Source organism: Podarcis tiliguerta (genome assembly GCF_965153285.1).
Source record: "Podarcis tiliguerta genome assembly, chromosome: 11".
In the NCBI taxonomy this organism is placed as follows: domain Eukaryota; kingdom Metazoa; phylum Chordata; class Lepidosauria; order Squamata; family Lacertidae; genus Podarcis; species Podarcis tiliguerta.
In genome coordinates, this window is record NC_139544.1 from 19,637,247 (window position 1) to 19,658,863 (window position 21,617).

General features: G+C 42.4%; 1 protein-coding gene across 1 annotated transcript in view; it reads right to left on the minus strand.

Annotated features, from left to right (window-relative positions):
- The window catches only part of LOC310660282 (uncharacterized protein), a gene marked incomplete at its 3' end in the record, with an annotated part of 514,773 nt that overhangs the window by 472,930 nt on the left and 20,226 nt on the right, over nucleotides 1–21,617 (minus strand). The gene's annotated exons all lie outside the window — the stretch shown is intronic.

Here is a 21,617-nt window from a genome sequence, read left to right on the forward strand (position 1 = left end):
GGGTGCGGCTTATATCCGGGCCGCGGATGGGTGGCGGGTGGTGCTGTGGGTTAAACCACAGAGCCTAGGACTTGCCAATCAGAAGGTTGGCGGTTCGAATCCCCGCAACGGGGTGAGTTCCCATTGCTCGGTTCCCGCTCCTGCCAACCTAGCAGTTCGAAAGCACGTCAAAGTGCAAGTAGATCAATAGGTACCGCTCCGGCGGGAAGGTAAACAGTGTTTGCGTGCGCTGCTCTGGTTTACCCGAAGCGGCTTAGTCATGCTGGCCACATGACCTGGAAGCTGTACGCCGGCTCCTTCGGCCAATAAAGTGAGATGAGCGCCGCAACCCCAGAGTCGGTCACAACTGGACCTAATGGTCAGGGGTCCCTTTACCTTTACCTATATTCGGGCCAATACGGTAAGTAAAAAGCAGTGCAATGCTTATCTTTATTCATTTCCATAAACTCCTGAGAAAACAGTAACAGTCACTGTGAGCGACTGTTTCGTTTAGCATCATAGGGGACAGCTAGCCAGCAATCTTGGATAGGAATTCATAAAACACACACACACACACAAAATTTATGAAAGATTCTCTTCTAAGAACAAAATAGACCAGGACAGAAAGTTTTCATTTTGGTGCCACGAGAGTTAGTGACACTGTTGTGCAATGTATTCCGAATGTGGAGAAAATATATTGCTCAGTCTGGCTAGCTCACAAGGGCTTATTACAAAGGAAACAGTGCTTGGCAGGAAGTATTTCTTTCCCCATTTTTTGTCAGTTCAAACATCTGTCATTGCTGGCCTGTCCTTGTTGGCAAACAGACCCTGTTAAAATTAATCTGGCTGATGATTGCTTAAACATGCGACAATAAAAAGTTACCGTGAAAGAATCATAAAACTATGTCGGTTTTTATCCTTCGTATTTGATGGTGATGGTGATACTGATGATGATGAAGCAGCAGTCGGAGAAGAAATCTCAGTACGTAGTATATTTGTGTCTGAAAGAACATACCGAGTTCGGGCTGAGAGTAGACGTTCTACCATCCCTGGCAAGGAAATGGTACTGTTCACATCAATTTTCATCAGGAAGATTTGGTTTCAGGTCCAATTCAAAGTTCTTGTGTCGACCTTTAAAGCCCTGGGGTCCTAATTATCTGAGGGAACATTTCAGCACCAGCCCTCCTCACTGCTTCTGACGAGTTACTTCTCCAGATCTAATCTTTTTGAAAATCTGGATTAGGCTCCACAAGGAGCCGGGACTTCTCTGTAGCAACCCCAATGCTCTGGGTTTCTTTTTCTGGGAGAGGTACCAACCGCCTCCTCACTGCTGTATTTTCAAAGAGAAATTCAAGCCATTGATCATTCTGTTGCTTTTATCTTTGTCCCTCTGTTGTTTGTTTTTATACTATTGCTTGCATGGTATCTTATCGGGTGGTTTGTTTTTTTGGGGGGGATATATTGCTGATCAGTATTGTTATACCATGATACAATTTAGATCATGGGTAGGCAAACTAAGGCCAGGGGGCCGGATCTAGCCCAATTGCCTTCTAAATCTGGCCCATGGACAGTCTGGAAATCAGCATGTTTCTAAATGAGTAGAATGTGTCCTTTTATTTAAAATGCATCTCTGGATTATTTGTGGGGCCTGCCTGGTGTTTTTACATGAGTAGAATGTGTGCTTTTATTTAAAATGCATCTCTGGGTTATTTGTGGGGCATAGGAATTCATTCATTATTATTTTTCAAAATATAGTCCGGCCCCGCACAAGGTCTGAGGGACAGTGGACCAGCCCCCGGCTGAAAAAGTTTGCTGACCCCTGATTTAGATGAACAACAACATTCATTTTTAAAGAAATCAGTAAGTAAAATAATAAAACTAGTTTGTTCCAGACTAATTACACACTGGACATGGGTGTTTCCCCATTCCTACTGATCATATATTGAGGAAACAATTGTATTGATCCCATTCTCTAAATCAGTACTAAATTAGTACATATTATCAAAACTCTTTGCACTCAAGCATCTGTTGAAGCTGGTGGAAGAAGTATCCGTGGATTCAGGAGTCAACATGTACCTTGTTGCCATACATGGAATATCTCTGAATAAATGGATAAAGGGGTGTGTGTGAGAGAGAGAGGGGGGGGGGACTTCAATAGATTCTGAATGACTTCCTTATGTAAGAGAACTCCATAAAAATAAATGAAGGAAAGTTTCGAATCCAATGGAAAATAATATTGGTATTGTTCATTGTCTTTTATGTAAATGCCAATGGAGAAAATAAATAAAGAAATCATGGAATGTTCCAAAGGCTGTTCTAGGAAGAACAATCCACCAACACGTAATGGTTATTTTGAGGGTTTTGTGCTATTGGAAACTGGTGTAGGAATGATTTGGAAACACTATAAGTTTTTGAGGATGCCAACAGACTCTTCGGCTTGTCATGCTGAGTTCTTCCTTCTGCTCCCTGGCAAATTCAGTAACAAACAATAGTCAATCAATGTTCCTAGGTAAGAAGCATGTTAATTTCCAGTTAAGCTGTGACCAGAAGTGGAAGGTAGCCAGATCCGATTCTGCCTCAAAGAAGGAAAAGAAGGTTGGAAAACAACGGGACCTTTCTGAGCCATTAGCTAGTTCAAACTACAATGTTAGATAAATAATAAAGTATATGCAGTATTATCTAATTATTAAAAGCTGTGGAAATAACATACAAATGAAACAGCAGGCATTACTGTATACTATGTAGGTTAAGTTAACACTGAAGAGTGAGATCAAACAGGCAGAACTTCCTGAAGTCTTCCAAAAAGCTGGTAACAGAATAGCTACTTCGTTATTTGGGACCTCCCAAAATGGGAAATGGGAAAAAGATGCACAGAGACAATTATTCAGGAAGTTCATTGCATTCCAAGGTTTTGTAAAGGAAATCATCAAGTTTTACTGTTATGCTGACTCTAAGCTGTGGTTTTTAAAATTGGCTGATAAAAGATATTGAGTGTAGAACAAACTGCCAGAACTTACAAGGTCCCTTATCCAAGGCTAGTCAACGAGATCCTCTCAGCTGGTTATCAGAAAAAGTACAGAACCAGGATGCAGACTTCACAAAGAATACAATTAATTGCCAAAGAACTACTGTTGCAAATCCTTACTTCCTTGCATAACATTTCCCAACACATATTTGTACCCCGAAGCTGTGTCCACAGCTCTCTTAGATCCAAGCTTACAATTTTGAGTAGATACTACTTAGTTTGTCCTTGTTTCTCCAGCTTACACTGTACTCAACATTCAGCTTCCTTACTGACCTCTTACTGGAAGAGGAAATAGATTTGAGGTGGTTGGTTGTGTGTGTCTCCTATAGCACATTGATGAAATGAAATGAAGATGTCCATTTGACCCTGGTTGTTGGTGCTTACACATTTTTAGGTTTTGTTTGACCAATTTCTCTGGTCTATGTATTTTTGGGCTTGCAGTAGTAACCTCTGCTCTCTATGTAGTGTACAGTTAGAAATAAAAAATAACTTAATGGGATTGAACAACGGAAATGAAAGAGACTGCGCCCATGAAAAATAGGGTGGACCCACAAAGGTCTTCTGGGGGTTTTCCCCCAATTGAATCTCTTTGCCACAAGGTGGGGAGCAAAACTCCAACTTGTGACACCTCAAATGCCTTACTCAAACATCTCCTAGCTATGCAAGGAATCCCTGACTGTCAAATGAGTTACATTGCCAAATCCAGGTGGTTTGGCTTCCTTCTAAGTCAGCCCTAGATGAGTCACGGATGGTTCTGCCATCTTAAACTTTATCAGACAGAAGCAGAAACTGCTATTTCTGCTTTTGCAACATCATGCCTAGCATACTGCAGTGTACTAGATGTGGGGCTGCCTTTGATGGAACCAGAGAGCACCAGAACTGTGATTCAGCCTTTTTTAATATCATCCTATTTAATATTCTAGGCACAGATGAAGCTTTGTGGCTCAACCAGTTCCTGAATGTATTGAAGTCAACCCTTGTCAGAGATCAATTACAACCTCTCCTGTGTTCCCAAAAGCCAAACAGAATACCCCTTTTACAATATGTCGAGCTGAGAAGGCATGGTTCAGAAGGCATACCAAGGCATTCTTACAGCTTCTCTACAGTTGCAGGAATCTCTGTTTCTGGAGACATGCCAAGTGCATAGTCTGAGCATCTGTTGGGAAGCCCTGTAAGTATTTTTTATTTGAGCTGAAATCTTGTGGTTGGGCCTACACCAGTTTGCAGATGGTTTTTTAAGCGTTCAGCCTGTTTTAATCAGGTTTCATCCCTCCAAGCTTATGCCTTTGAGAAGATGGAGGTCTAAATATGTATCAAATCACAGATATCGCTGTCTCTCTGGAAGGTCAGATTTTAGTAACGCTCTTCATACACATACAACTGATGGGAGCTACTTTCCTGCACTCCTTTTATTTTAAATAAATGTGCAGTTGTGTTGCTGGGATGGGGGGGGGGTACTGATGGGGTGCGAAAGGTGCATTAACCTTCTCTTCCATTGTAGAGTGCATACCCTCCAAGTGTCCCAATTTTCCAGGGACAGTCCCAAAATTATGAAAGCCATCCCGACTTCTGATTTAATCCCGGAATATGAGCAGGTGCTTGCCCCAAGCGGAGGCAGCAAAGGAGCACAGGAACCAACTCCTGGGGGCCGAGGCCCCTTCACCCCGAATAAAATATTTTAAACCCCCCCCAATTAATGGCCATTGCCATTCAAATGGTATGTGCATGCCACATCATGTGATTGATTATGCAGGGTAAAAATTAACTGCCCCCCCCCCCCACATTTTGTTCAAGTTGGAGCCCCTGTGAGGCAGCATCCCATGGCTGCTGCTGCTGGCTTTCCCTGGGCAGCTCATAGAAGCTGCTGAAGAGCAAGCAAGGAGGATTGATGTTTTAAGGATGTTTTTATTGTGTTTTTAGATATGTTGTAAGCTGCCCAGAGTGGCTGGGGAAACTCAGCCAGATGGGTGGAGTATAGATAATTATATTATTATTATTATTATTATTATTATTATTATTATTATTATTATTATTATTAATCTCCCACCCGCTGAGGCCCAGCCTTGTGTAACATGCCAGTTCTGAGACTCAGGCCCTGGGTGGAAGGAAAAGGGGAGCAGAACAGACCATAAGGGGTCTTGATTTGAAACAACAACAACTTTGTGTGTCCACGTCTAATCTTGCCCCCTTCTAAAATTTGTGTGTGTTTTTCTTTTTGTAATCTACCAAAGAATAAAATAAAATAAAATCCGGAAATGCTCCGGGGGGGGGGGGGGCAGGAGAGATAACAATAAATAAATAAATGAGGAGTCAAGGAGGGTCAGTTGGAGTGAGTGAGAAATGCTCCAGTGTGGTGTAGTGGTGAAGAGCGGTAGACTCGTAATCTGGTGAACTGGGTTTGCTTCCTCGCTCCTCCACATGCAGCTGCTGGGTGACCTTAGGCTAGTCACACTTCTTTGAAGTCTCTCAGCCTCACTCACCTCACAGAGTGTTTGTTGTGGGGGAGGAAGGGAAAGGAGAATGTTAGCCGCTTTGAGACTCCTTCGGGTAGTGATAAAGCAGGATATCAAATCCAAACTCCTTCTATTCTTCTTCTTCTTCTTTCAGCTGAGGGAAGATGGAGGGTATGAGAGTGCACACATATTGCAGCAGCATGAGGTAGCTCCACAGGAAAGCCCTATCCATGTGGCTGCAAGAGTGTGTTGAGGAAGCAATTTATATCCTGGAGAAGTCAGAAGAAGGGCAGACAGAGTATCCTAAAATTAAAAAAGGAAAGGCACCCAAAACTGGAGACTTTGTTGGAGGCCAAAACTAGAGCGCCATTTGACATGAGGGTATCAAGAAGTCCTGGAAGTATTTACCAGGTGGCAAATTACTTCTAAGAAGTTAGGCTATGCATATGATAGCCCAAAGGTGTGGGTGTGGGTGTAGCAGTGGAGATGGATTAAGACTGGCCAGGGAATGTGATTCAGAGACTCAATTTAAACTTCCGAAGACAGCCTTTAATCCTATCAGTCTCTGCTTCTTCCTCCTTGTGTCCTGGGACTAAACCCAAGAAGCACATAGATCAGTTTGTTGTCAGAAAGAAGATGAGTAATTGCTGTTTGTATTTGCTCCTTTTTATTAGTTTGACACTTCTCTTCCCACATTGTGGCATATGGTGCGTCCTCATGAACTGCTCCTGCAGCCAGAGGACGATCCCTGAGAGCCAACGCAGAGGATATGGAGAGCAGCAGGAAAGCCAATCCAGACATTTGATCTTTTGCTCCTTTCAGCTGGGAGCAAAAAAACCTTATGAAGAGAATGAAATGGAAAATAGCTTTCAGGATCATTGTCAGGAGAGGGCAAAGATCCTCCTGTGATCGTGCAATGGTGCATGTATGTGAAATGGTACCAGTCCAAAGTGCAGGCGAAACATCACACGGAATACTTGCAGCAGCTTGAAAGGCGAATTATGCTTCCATTATGACACGGGAGGGAAATCAACAAGGAAATGAAAATGCGATTGGCCTCCCTGTGATCCTGCTAGAAAAACAACAGGAAAAATAAAATACGCTTGGATGAAAAATAATGTGGGGGTGGGGGGGTGGAATAACTTGGCATTCTGAGGCTGCAGGGTTTTTTATTTGTTTGGACCAAAATAAAATAAAAATGGAATGCAGATGAAAAAGAGAGTCGGCAGAAATAAACATCAAACAGGAAAGCCAAGGTATTAGACTAAGGAGAGCAAAATCTGAGCATGGATTTTGACCTCAAAATGTGGGGCTGGAGTGTAGGAGGCCAACTCTAGGATGGCTAGGTAGTTATCATCACTAGTTCTCTAACGGAAAATTGCATGTAATTAACACTACAAATGACAGATTTAAAGGTTCAATTATACCTTTTTAATTAGTGGTTCAAATTGGCATCTGTGCCAGAAGGAAGGGGGCCAGAAATATGCTGGCTTAAACATGTCCAAGCTATCACAGTATCCAAAGCTAGCATGTGGCATCATAGGACTGTGAAGATAATTTACTGGTACACCCCCAGTAAACTCCTTGCATTGATCAGACATAAACTGGGTGGCACGAGGCTTCTGGTTGACTCCCATTCATGGAAATCGGCTGTGTTGGAACAGCAGGATTGGAAGGGCTATGTTGAAGTCTGGAGTTTTGATTTAACAAGTGGCTTCACTGACACTGATAAGTTCAGTCTCAAATTTCAACACTTCCCTCAAAATGGCTTTGCTTCAATTTCTCACCTATCTGTGCTTGGCTAAAACTTACCATCATGCAATGTCTTCCTGCCCAGCTTATATCTATGCTCTGAGTAGCTATCCCTGGACTACATTAGACATTATTTTCCTGCTGATTCTGTGACATGATTGTACAATGGCAGAATGATTTTTAAAACAAAGAAAAGGCCAGTAAGGACCCCTGAATCCACACACAAAGTCAGAGACTATGGAGGCACCAACTAAGGAGCCCAATCCAGTTCATGGTGTGTGTGTGTGTGTGTGTGTGTGTGTGTGTGTGTGTGACCACAGCTGCACAGATGTTATTGGCCCAGAAATGGAAAGAAGATAAAGTCCCTACCAGAGAAGAATGGCAGATTAAATTGATGGATTATGCCGAAACAGCAAAAATGACCAGAAGAATCAGAAATCAGGAAGACCAAAATTTTAATAAGGAATGGGGAAAATTTATAATTTATCCTAAAAACCATTGTAAACAGCTAAAATTGTTAGTAGGATTGGAAGAACACTTGTAGTTTAATTGTGAATTTTGGACATAATGGAGATGTAAAAGATTTGGATTATTATAAAAGATGCAGGAGGAAATGACTAACAATAGGACCCACAAAGGGAAGTCCAGGAAATTCTTTGGAATCTTGTTTTTATGTTGTATGTTGGATATGTGAAACTTTAATCTGAAAAACCAAATAAATATTATTTATTTATTTTTTTCAAGTTCAGGGTTTTGAGTCAGTTGCTGGATATCAGGGGACCACTACAACTGAAGCTGGTGGATAGAAGCCCACAAAGGACCTTTTAGACCACCAGGGTCAGAGCTCAGACCCACATGTGTGCCTTCCTCAGAGTCAGAGGACACAGATGTCTCCCACCATATCTCAGCAGTCTGGCAGTGCAGGGGGTGCAAAAGGAGGGAAACTATGGAACAGAGGAGCAGTTCCCAACATCAGGTCAGGGGGTTGGGATTCCACCACCCAAGGTGGCTGCTTCAGCCTGCCTCATGGGCAGGCCAGCCCTAGTCTCACAGCTGAGATTTCGGCCATCTCAAAGCATGACGCCTACCTAAGTTTCTGAGGAGTTTTTGTTTGCCCTGTCTCCTTGAACTGGCATACTCAAAGGGTGACATCCAGCATCACAAGATCAAACTTCTGTTGATGCGATGGGTTGTCCTCTTCCTTGCCTTCTCCTTGCTTCAGCCACCCTCCCCCAATCTTCTCTAGAAGGTTCCTCAACCCCCTACTGCATATTTTAGAGGCATGTGACGGGCTTCAATGTAGGCTCCATCACAGGAAATGTCCCATCATGCAAGCAGACATCTGTTCTGCTAGCAGACAGAAGCCACTGGGTTTCGCCTTCAATGTCCATAGCCTTCTGTTCCTAGTTCCTCTGCAAATTTCTCTCAGCGTTAACTGTCAACAGAACTTCCCCCCGCTGGCAGGTCAGGAAGAGGGCAGGGGTCTGTAGACATAAAATCAAGAGATTTCCGGGCTATTCCCAAACACTTGTCTCCTCATCCAACTCCTTTCTTCCAGTTCCAAAATTCCATCTCCCACCTCCATATCTCTCGTGCCTCATTTCCTCTTCTTTGGCCCAAAGCCTTCTCAAATATGTCTTTCAGAATCTGCTACAAAAATCCCACCCACCCCCTGTCTTCAAGGGGCTGGGATTTGCCAGGAATTAAACAAAGGGAATGCAATTAAGGTGTGTTATTAATAAAACAGTGTTGCTAGAAAGCTATTGGTTTTCAAAATATATTTCTGTTCCCAAGGAGGTGTGGGGGTAGTTTTGGGTTGTTTACTTTTGTCCTGATAGATTTCTACCCTGATTCTGCCAGGTGGGTATACAATGACAAGTTGTGTGTGTGTGTGTGTGTGTGTGTGTTTGTGTGTGATATCTCACTCACCATGACTGAATGAATAAACCAGTTGCATACGACTGTTTTGCTCAAAAGAGAACCTGGAATGCACACAGCGTGGGAAGATAAGGATATCTGATTTTTTACTAAAGTATCTTTTAAACATGAGAAGAAGAGCTCTATGTAAAACTGAATTTACAGGGTTCAGCAGGGGCCAAGTCTGAAATTTACAACCCTAACAAAAGAAATGGATTGGAAGTTCAGGTCGTGTATCTCCATTCAAAAGCTTGTAGGGTGCTTTCAAAGGTTTACAAGAGCAGACCGTCAAAATGGCAGAACGGCTATATGAAAAGGATGTATTTTATTGTAAGGACAAATGACAGAGAACCTATAAGAGAGGGGCATGTTTTATTTAATGACAGGCATGCATTTGTGCTTTTCCCTTGTACGCCGCATATTCTACACTCTCTCTCTGTTCAGTCAAATGTATTCTATTCTTTTACTTTTGACTTTATTCAGAAAGCCATAAATGCTCCTTTATCCAAATGGATCACTGTTGCCAATATCTTTTCAAAGCTTAGAAGCTGGACAGGGAGCGGGATGAGTATTTTTTCAGCAAAAAAGAAGGCACTTTGCACCTGTAATGGTTCTAGGGGTTGCTTGTGCATAAATCGGTGCCAACACCTGGCTGCGTTGCCTGAGTGAACCTTTCCTGTCCGGACAGCGACTCACCCGTGGCTGTCTCAATCGCTGGCAGAATCCGTCAGTGGGCGTTTCTTGAACTTCTTCCAGCATAAAAGTTCTTTGACGCCTAGTCCTCGCCTACTCTCCCTGCGCGGAAGCCTTCTGCGCAGGGAGGGTGTGGGCACCGGGGGACCCGTGCTCTCCCCGCTGGTCCCCGGCGAAGAGTCTTGGAGCCACCTCGCCGATTCCCCCTTCTGCCCCCTCCTCCACTGGTGCTACACCGATTTCCTTCCCCAGAAGATGCGCTGCTTCTCTCCCTCCCGGGACGCTCTCCGGAATCCCTCTGAAGCCCTCCCTCTCCTTCTGGCTCCAGTGGCAGTTCCCTGACAGCACCACTTTGCACTTTGTAACTCCCTTCTACATACTCCGTCTTTTGCCTATGTTACCAGTCCCAGGGTCTTCAAGTTTTTCTTCCCTACCACTAGATACTTAAATGAGAGAGAAAATGCCATACAATGCCAATGGATAGTATGATAATAAAGCAGATATAGGATAATTTTCTGATTAACAAAATATATTCCAGCAGATCCTCCAACTGTCCCGCTTTTCCTTAGGACACCCCTACTTTCATTTGAGAGACGTTGGACGGAATGGTTGGACGTCACTATTTCCATCGGAGAAATTTTGGAGGGTATGGAATTATGCAACCCCCCCCCCCCCAAGTCAAGGAGATACAACCTTTAGAAGACATCTGAAGGTAGCCCTTATTAGAGAAGTGTTTTTGTTTTTTTACTGTTTACTGTTTTATTTTGTTTTTATATATGCTGGAAGCTGACCAAAATGGCTGGGGCAGCACAGCCAGATGTGCGTGATATAAAAAGTAGAATTGTTGTTGCCGCTATGGAATAGGATGTCCCTATTTTCACTGAAGAAATATTAGAGGGTGTGATTCCAGTTACTGTATGTGCATTTTATATAGTTGCTGAATTTGTAGGCCTCAAAGTCAGAATTCTAGGTTTTCTTACCTTAGATCAGGATCACACATTACATTTGCCATGGAGAAACTTTGTTTTTTTTAAAAAAGGAAAGATATTTCCATGACAAGTAGCCTATGTCTGAAACGCACAGAGTTGACATGATCAATATTCCTAGTGGCCATTGAAGGGATATTGAGACTCACAATATGTCAGCAATGTTACAACCTTTTACGTTTTCCAGAGGAGTAGCCTGGTTAGATTTTTTTCCCAGCAAAAGCAACAAGAAGTCCTGTGGCACCTTAAAGACCAACACATTTATTATTTATTGATTTATTAAACCTTTTACTTGTAACAGGGAAGGTCGTTTTGGCAGCACGGTCTGCGTGAATGAATATATGTGTTCTTCTGGCCTTCTGAGCCTTCAGTCACTGCGGCGTGTTCTAAAAGACCCTCACTTGGAAAGCCATAAAAGGAGCGCAAGCTAGGATCATTCAGGCACATAGTTATCTAGATCATATTTCATGTCGTATATCTTCTAAACATCTATAGTGTGGTGAGACGCACTTCCAAAGTGTTTTGCTGTGGATAGGGTTGAGAGGGTGGGGCTCAGCCAAACTCCACACACACACACTGAAAATTCTTTCCCCTTTCTACAATGCAGGAGTTTTTCAACATTTTATAGTGCCACTGGGGTGAAAAGACATACAGTCCTTGCTTTCCGCTTATAGACAGCCTGCCATCCACATAGCAGTCAGGGGTCTCCATTGCAAACCTCTTTATGACCTGATTGGCTATTACATCGACATCTTCCTTCTTTCTCGTAACACCATTATGTAGCCTCTGTTTGGTAACATCACTGAAGGCAAATGAAGGAATCGCAATGCTGGTTTGAGTGGCATCATCATGTATCCAAATCTGACCATGTAACCATGTTACCTGGCAAGAGAAATGAGGAAGTCAAAGAAAAAATTGTGCAAAAGCAGCAGCAAAGAACGAGATCATATGTTAACTTGGGGGAGTCCTGCGGGAAACGTTTGGGCTCTTTGTAAACCCTTTCACTCCAAAAATGTCCAAGGGAAAACAGATGGCTAAGCCCTGGGCTTCATGCAATTGTAGGAATCTCAGAGCACTTCCTGGATCAATAAATGGTTTGCCCTTTCACATTTAACATATATTTATCTCTTTAGATTTTCTCCTATCACACCCATCAGGCATCTGAGTTTGATTAACTGAACTTCGCCAAACTAGGCAAAACTTTTTTTTAAAAAAAAAAATCTTTTTTATTGATTTCCCAATAAAAACAGCCAATCAACATATCCAATCATAATCCAATTAAAAACAAGAAACTAAAATTAAAAGGACCAAATTATAATCCAAATTGTAATTATTAGTTTTTCTGGGCTCCCCATAGTCTGGACCTCTGAAGCATATCTCCAAATCTTCAGTCCTGCCTCTTCTCGTTGTTTTCATATTTTCCACATCCCAATCTTAACGCTTTAAAGTTCTCCGTCCCTGGCTCTGCGATTCTCAGTCATGTCAGAAATCATATATCCTTTCGTCAGTTGAATACAGCTTTATTTGTGTGTATATATATATATATATATATATATATATATATATATTTTCAACTGTCTATTTGCCAGCGCAGCTTTCCCTGATTCCATTCTCCAAGTCTATCGTCTGAAGTTTAGTGACACAGCAACTCCCAAGTTGTTAATCATTCCAATCCGGGCTGTTACTTCTAGGCAAAACTTTCTAATGTTCTTTCTAAAGGGCCACCTTTCCATTCTGTTATATGCATGGTGCCTGCAGTGTTATTACCTACATGGCAAAGGAGATCTTTATAGAAATGCAGTGGCATGCCTCATACAGTGGGTGACCTGGTAAGGTTAGCTAGATGAGGGGTCTTTTGCTGCAAGCTATCAATGATCACTTTTTCTGTACATCATCTTGTGGCAGCTGTGACTGAAAGCTTAAAGCCTCACTGCTTTCTCATAGATATCATGCCCTAAATAGGCTAAGCTGTCTGTCTGAAAAAAACCAAGTATTTTATTTTTTCTCAGTATGAAAAATACAGAAAACAGCCTTCCTGCCCCACCCCCAATCTTCCTCTCCCTTAGTTGCTGTTGTTTTAATCCCTGATATTCTTGCTCTCCAGCTGGTACATTACTTTTGTAATGTCTTAACATAGTCTTAGAAAATGTGTCTTCTAAGAGGAAAGTCAACCATGATTTGATTCTCTCGAGTCCCATGGACTGCAAGAAGATCAAACACATCCATTCTTAAGGAAATCAGCCCTGAGTGCTCACTGGAAGGACAGATCGTGAAGCTGAGGCTCCAATACTTTGGCCACCTCGTGAGAAGAGAAGACTCACTGGAAAAGACCCTGATGTTGGGAAAGATGGAGGGCACAAGGAGAAGGGGACGACAGAGGACGAGATGGTTAGACAGTGTTCTCGAAGCTACAAACATGAATCTGACCAAACTGCGGGTGGCAGTGGAAGACAGGAATGCCTGGTGTGCTCTGGTCCATGGGGTCACGAAGAGTCGGACACGACTGATCGACTAAACAACAAAAACAACAACAACTTCTCATCATACTGACAAGCCAAATCCAGATTCGTCAACATGAAATGGCAACTGTGTGGAGGCCAAGTTAATTTGTTTCCTGTTGTAGCTGCCTGGTACTTGTCCCTGTCCTAAGCCACTAGCATGGGGCAGCTCTTCATGAGGACTAGAATATCATTTCATGCCACTGAAAACCTTAGAAGATGGAAAGAAAGGAAAGGGTGCTTTTATGGCATCTCATTGTATAAGGAACTTTTATATACTTATTCGGTAGTAATTTTATAATTCAGCAGAGGCTGGATACACTAAGTACACAGAGTGACATTATTTTCATCAACGAAATGCTAAAGGAAATTTGTTTACTGTGTTCTACTCAGGCGTTTAGCAGATCATCAAGAAGTTCCCCTAGTTGTAAACTGGAAAGCTGAAATTTAAATGATCTAGGGAGGAGGAAAGTGTGCTTCTGACGTATATAATCTATGATAGACACCTACTTAAGTCAAAATTTGGCATCACCTATGCTATTTGTCCATATAGTTAAAGCTATGGTTTTCCCAGTAGTGATGTATGGAAGTGAGAGCTGGACCATAAAGAAGGCTGATTGCCAAATAATTGATGCTTTTGAATTATGGTGCTGGAGGAGACTCTTGAGAGTGAGTGCTCACTGGAAGGACAGATCCTGAAGCTGAGGCTCCAATACTTTGGCCACCTCACGAGAAGAGAAGACTCCCTGGAAAAGACCCTGATGTTGGGAAAGATGGAGGGCACAAGGAGAAGGGGACGACAGAGGGCGAGATGGTTGGACAGTGTTCTTGAAGCTACCAGCATGAGTTTGACCAAACTGCAGGAGGCAGTGGAAGACAGAAGTGCCTGGTGTGCGCTGGTCCATGGGGTCACGGAGAGTCGGACACGACTAAACGACTAAACAACAACATGCTATTTGTTACTTCATGCACAAGTATAAATAAAACAAAGTGGGTGGAACGGAACGCCACAGGTGATATATATATATAAGGTATATGTTACATATATTGTTCTGAAATGTGGCTGTTATCATGGAAAAGCCCTATTTGCTATAGCAGCGAGATTGTCCTATACAGAACTGTTGTTTTTCAGCTGCAGATGGCTGCGCTAAGGCTGTGTCTAATCATGGCTTTTGTCTGCTCCATGTCCCCAGATAGAAACCCTTATTTTGTTCCCAGGTATATTTGTTTTAATGAGGGTTAAATTGGTAACCGTTTAATTTTCAGGAGGCTCCACCATATCCACTGCTGGGAACTAGAAGTCCCAGTGGGCACAATGGTAAAGTCCTTGAGCCAATACTCCAAGCTTAGGATGAACTCTCAGAAATACAGGAGAACCAACTCCTTGAATTCTCCACCCAGAGAGTATCTCCACAGGATGGTCTAATCTAGGATGCAATGCAGCAGGTATAGCCTGGATATTATAAAGGCTCAATAAGAGTTTAATGAAGAGTTGCGGAGGGAAGCACTCAGCTTTTATACATTTTCTCATTCATGCCTTTTTTTGGAGTAATTATTCTGGCACTGTATAGCAAGAGTGTTAAAATAATGAAAGAGCAGAGGAGAACCTCTTTAAAATCCCACTGTGGTGAGCTTTTCAGGATCCCACTGTATTGGCCAGCAGAAACTCAGCAGTGCTGGAACAGTAATTTACAGCTATTCATCAGCAGTGAATTGCACACCCACACTTGGCAAAGAAAACATGGTGCGAAACAACAGCAGATGATGGATTATGATGATGGCAAATAGCAAAGATAATGGCTATTGATTTCCCTTTCCCCCCTTTTTGGAAGGGTCCTTCACCCTACGTTTGCTGTGGAGACAGTGACAAAACCAGCTGGCAGTAGCAGGTACTATGAATGTGAAAAGAGAAAGGACCATCACTGATGTTTATATTCATACTTGTTTTATGGTCTATTATCTGTAAATTCTGACAAAAAGATGAGAAGAGCAACCAGAGATAGATAGATGATAGATAGGTGATAGATAGATAGATGATAGATAGATAGATAGATGATAGATAGATGATAGAGATGATAGAGATGATAGATAGATAGATAGATAGATGATTGATAGATAGATAGATAGATGATAGATAGATAGATAGATAGATAGATAGATAGATAGATGATAGATAGATAGATAGATGATAGATAGATGATAGATAGATCATAGAATCGTAGAATCATAGAGTTGGAAGAGACCACAAGGGCCATCGAGTCCAACCCCCTGCCAAGCAGGAAACACCATCAGAGCACTCCTGACATATGATTGTCAAGCCTCTGCTTAAAGACCTCCAAAGAAGGAGACTCCACCACACTCCTTGGCAGCAAATTCCACTGTCGAACAGCTCTTACTGTCAGGAAGTTCTTCCTAATGTTTAGGTGGAATCTTCTTTCTTGTAGGTTGGATAGATAGATAGATAGATAGATAGATAGATAGATAGATAGATATAGATGATATAGAATTCTGATCTGGCACGGGATAATTTTGTTCTCTCTGTCTTCCTGTTTGTGCTCCCCTGTAATCAGGAAGATGCAGATTAATTTATAGAAAAGTTTTAAAATCGGACAGGCAATTGTACTAGGCTCTCTTCAGGTCTCTTTCAGCCCTGGGCTTCTGTTGTGCTATATTCAGTGCTTCTTCCAACAAATGGTGTGAGAAGCATGCAACAAGTTAGTTCACAGAAGCTCACCATGCAGCCAATGGCATTTCCCTTGTCACTGCAAATCTTGCCACGACATTAAGTCTCTGTTTTGGCAAAACTATGGTTTATTTTAATTGAAATGCATTTCATTTTGAAAGATGGCCCATGTTGACATTTTTAAAAGATGAAGTAATGCGTAGGTTGGGGTGCTTTAGATCTTTTGTTTTATTTTACGTTAATGTTACAGGTCCAATGCTTGCAAAGTCTTACTTAAGGACTTAATTTAAATAAAACTTCCTGCCTTAACCTTAAACACATGTGCGAGATCTACAACAAATCACGAATAATATCTACTAGGTTACTAATCCCATGCACATTGCACCTTTGATCACTTCAGCTGTAATCTTACTATAAAATCCATTCTCAGTGGGCCTATTTCTTCTCTTTCAAACCTCTGAGAATCTTGCAGTTGCTGCAGCTTTGTTTTCAATCATCCGTTCTGAAATACTACTGTTTCTTCTGCCATTATGCAATGGCTTTTCCAGACATCGTGAAGAAGACGTTCATACAATATAAGTGATATTAATGTCTGTGCTGAAACTGTTTCCTCAGCTACTAGTAAACTTCCTTTACCCCTTGATCATGGCCAGAGAGCTGTCGTACCCTAAAATAAATGGGCAGTACCTCGCCTGGAGCTGTCTCAGACCCCTGGCAATGTCCTTCCCACCAGCAACCAGAGCAATTGACTAGCACATAGTCCCTCCTCAAATTGCTTTAATGTGCTATCCTGGAATGTGGCAGGATGGACGTCCAAACAGGATGACGGGGATACGAAAGAGTTTTTAGCGAAATTCCAGATTATGGGTATACAAGAGACCTGGTGCTTAGAATCTTCACCCCCCCCATCCCTACCGGGCTATGACGCCTTTGTGATTCCTGCGACCAAAACACACTTGTATGGGCGCCCTAGTGGAGGCCTGGTAACATTTGTTTCGCAGGAGCTTCAGCTTAATATCTCTCCTATCTTTTGGTTAGAGAGTAATTACATTCAAACTTTGCACATCACTAACAGCTCGCTTGGGGAATTCATATGTGTAAACTTGTACAATCCATCTACCTACTCCTCCTCTCATTCAAATCAGCTTTGGGAGGATTTAAGATTTATTTTAGATAAATCTGGGGCTGAATTTCCAAAGTCAGAGATCCTTATAATGGGGGACTTCAATGCCAGAATCGGAGCAGATATAAGCTTATTCACCGATAAGTCGCAATTATTCATAGAAGAGGAGTGGTTTCCTACGTGGAATTCACAGGACAAGACCATTAATAGGGCTGGCATCATACTGCTGGAGTTCACTATAAACTGTGGGCTGCACAGCTTGCACGGCACACCCAAAGACTGGTCCGGGGGATACTATACTTTTCTAGGATCTAGAGGGGCAAGTGTTATAGATTACATCTGGTCCTCCTCAGCATTTAATGATGAGGCATACTGTTTCAATGTGTTCAACAGAACCGAAAGTGACCACCTTCCAATTGCCATCTCCTTTCACCACACACAGCTGGGGCCTCCCAGCTCACCACACCCCCAGGATTCATTGACCTTGGCCCCCGGACGCAAGAAGTGGGACATCTACCTGGAGCAAGACATAAAAGTCCTCCTAAATTCCCCTGAGATCCTAGCCCTGAAAGCTCAGCTGTTAACAACGAATGTGAATCATTTCTCAATTTTCCAGCAAATTCTAGTCTACTTGCTCCCTTCGCTTACGAAACCTTCCCGTGCGATTCTATCCTGGAAGAATCAAACCTGGTTCGACCAAGAATGCAAACAGTGCAGAAGTAGGCTTAGATTTCTCCAGTCAGACATGAAATCAGACAGCACACAGAGCAAAATCAGGGAGTTAGCCCAATTTCGTTCATACTATAAGAAGCTGCTCCAACATAAGAAATTGCTCTTTGCGAAAGAACGCTGGTCGGCTCTGTCAGTGGCCATTAAAACCCGTGACGACAAGAAATTTTGGAATTTAATTAATGCAGGTCTGAGACCCCCCTCATTCATTGTCAATAACATCACAGCAGCCAGCTGGCACTCTCACTTTGCTCAGCTGTATTCCACCTCAGATTCTGACGTAAATGTAGTCACCACCCTTCCAGCATCTGCCTTGCCCACCTGGGAGCCAGTCTCCCCAGAGAGATGTACTCAACTAATTAGCATGCTATCAGGGGATAAATCCCCGGGGGAGGATATGATACCACCTGAGGTATTCTTATCGAACCAGTCGTGGTGGGCCCCTATCTTAGCATCTCTCTTTACCACCATTAATGCTACTCTTAAGATTCCACCTAACTGGAAACAGAGCATAGTTATCCCAATACATAAAAAGGGGGACCCACAAGATCCGCGCAACTACCGACCTATCAGCCTGTTGGACATATCATACAAGGTTTACTCTAGATTCTTGCTAGAGAAATTAATTGAGTGGGCAGAAGAAACAAAGCTATTCCATCCGGAACAGGCTGGCTTCCGCAAAGGTCACAGCACATCTGGCCAATGTCTTGTTCTACTTACCCTGATTGATAAATACCTAAACAGGTTCAACTGCAAACTACACGCGGCTTTTGTGGACCTGACCTCCGCCTTTGACTCCATTCCCAGAGATAGGCTATGGCAGAAGCTTAGTCATACCAGCATAGATAAGAGACTCCTCCTCCTTCTTATGGAAATTCATAATGACATATCGGCCAGAGTAAAATTCGGCCCTCTGGGAGCTCTTTCTGATTCTTTCCCTCTGAATAAAGGGGTCAAACAGGGCTGCCTCTTGGCCCCTTTTCTATTCAATTTCTATATCAATGACATCGTCACAACTATGAAGGCCCTAAATCAATCTGCCCCCTCCTTACAACAGCTCAAGATCCCCATATTACTCTATGCGGACGACATGGTGATACTGTCATTAACCAAGCTGGGCTTAAACAACATGCTCAGAGGGCTCATGACATATTGTGATACCAACTCCCTTAAAATCAATTTCGCCAAAACCAAAATTCTTACTTTTGGCATGAAAACTCGGAAGTCACTCTGGAATTTTGAGGGCCATTCTATTGAACATTGTTCAGCATTCAAGTATTTGGGTATCATTTTTCAGCATGGGCTTAGCTGGTCAGCTCACCTAAATACAACCATCCTGGCTGCCCGCAGAACCATCAAAGCCTTGGAGAAATTCTACTATGCAAAAGGCGGCCAGCTGGTTCCACCAATCAGGAAAGCATTTATCAGCAAAGTCCTCCCGATGTTACTGTATGGGGTTGAAATCTGGGGGTGGAATTTAAAAACACTACAACGGCTGGAGATTCTACAAAACTCTTTTGCACGGAAGATACTGGGTCTCCCCAAGGGCTCGGTTGCAGCACAGTTAAGAACAGAACTGGGCCTCCCCTCCATTGTTGCGAGAGCCCACATTAGAATTATTAGCTTTTATTGTAAATTAATCAATGCCCCAGGTCCCCTACTAGCCAGGCAAGCCTTTTTAACGTGTTCTCAAAGCAATAAATGGTCCAAGGCCATGGTGACTATTACTGCACGCTACTCTCTCCCAAATCTTGACTCGCTGTCCTCTTGGGACAAACATAAAATCCGGGCCTGGATTCTTACAAGAGACGAGGCCATGGACCGGGCACAGTCCACCTCAGCTCGCCTCTCCATGTGGCTCCCTAAAGTGAAAGTGGTAAGATCACTTGCCAACTACTTGATAGACCTGACGGAGCCCAACTTGAGAAGAGCGTTTACTATGGCCCGCTTCCATTCTATACCCACGGCCTTCCTGCAGGGGATTTATTCTAAGACCCCTATTACCCAGCGTCTATGTCCATGCACAATGAATGAAGTAGAGGACTTCATACATTTCTTTTTCTATTGCCCTATTTATGAGCCAATAAGATCTAAGCTCCTCCTTTTGATCCCGTCCACCATTACATCTAAGGAAGACTGTTTGAAATCGCTTCTTGTGGACGCAAATCCCCAAATCTCACGTGGGGTGGCAATATTCATAGTGCAGGCTCTGAAACTCAGGGCTACTCTGACAGGGTAGCGTGCCCTAGACCTGGACCTGTTTTAATCTTTTTATTACTTTTAACTCAATATGCTGAGTCTGTTCTGGGGCCATTTCGTGCTTTATATATACCCGCATACTAGTTTTTGGGCGCTGGCTACTATTTCTTTGCATTATTGTCTTCGGGCAACTTAAATGTCACTACGCCAGCCAAAACACCTGAATTTTGCTGGGTTGCTTGTCTCTAGTTTGTCCCTTTCTTTTTGTATTGTCTTATTTTGCTATGGCAGTTTGCTAATGCAATAAAGGTTTGATAAATGGGCATCTGCCAAACAACCGCAGACAGGAGCTAGATCCTGCTAAGACAGACAAACTGTGTGAGATAGGCTCCCAGTTCTGAGAACTGGGGGCTTGCCTGTTCTAAATGGGCTTGCATTCCCTCTGAAGGAAAAGCTATGCTGTTTAGGAGTGCTCTCAGAGCCAGAAATGTCTTTTTTTTTTTTTATAAATATTTTATTCGGTTTTACATAGAAAGCGACAAAGAAAAACAAAAACAACAAACAATACACCAACAACATACACAATTAAAATACTACAAACAACAAAAATAAAAACAATCTTATCTTCATATTGATCTTGCATTAACTTGTTTCTCTGACTTCCCCAGATCTCCCTTCCCTGTATTCCATTTCATACAATTAAACAACAAATCCCTTCCCTCTGTCATATTTAAACTCTTTTTTAAATTTAAATATCTTAATATAGCTTATTCAATGCTTAGAACCTGAAATGTTGAGTCTAATAATCTTTAAGATTTTACCCCAATAACCTTATACATTCCATCTGATGTTATTTTAACATTCATTAATCTTGTAGTGTTTTTGTAAATATTCTTTAAACTTCCTCCAGTCTTCTTTCACCGTCTCTTCTCCCTGGTCTCTGATTCTGCCAGTCATTTCTGCGGATTCCATATAGTCCATGACTTTCATCTGCCATTCCTCCAGCGTGGGTAATTCTTGTGTCTTCCAATACTTTGCAATAAGTATTCTTGCTGCTGTTGTAGCGTACATAAAGAATGTCCTGTCCTTCATACGTACCTCTTGATTGACCATGCCCAGGAGAAAGGCCTCTGGTTTCTTCGGAAATGTGTATTTAAACACTTTCTTCAGTTCATTATAAATCATCTCCCAAAAGGTCTTAATCCTTGGGCATGTCCACCAAAGGTGAAAAAAGGTGCCTTCAGTTTCTTTACATTTCCAACATTTGTTATCGGGCATATAATAAATTTTTGCTAGTTTGACTGGTGTTGTGTACCATCTGTATATCATTTTCATAATATTTTCTCTTAAGGCATTACATGCCGTAAACTTTACCCCAGTGGTCCATAACCGTTCCCAGTCAGCCAGCATTATGTTATGACCCACATCTTGTGCCCATTTAATCATTACTGATTTCACTTCCTCATCCTGTGTATTCCATTTCAGCAGCAGATTATACATTCTTGACAATATCTTAGTTTTGGGTTCTAGCAATTCTGTTTCCAATTTTGATTTTTCCACCTGGAAGCCAATTTTTCTAT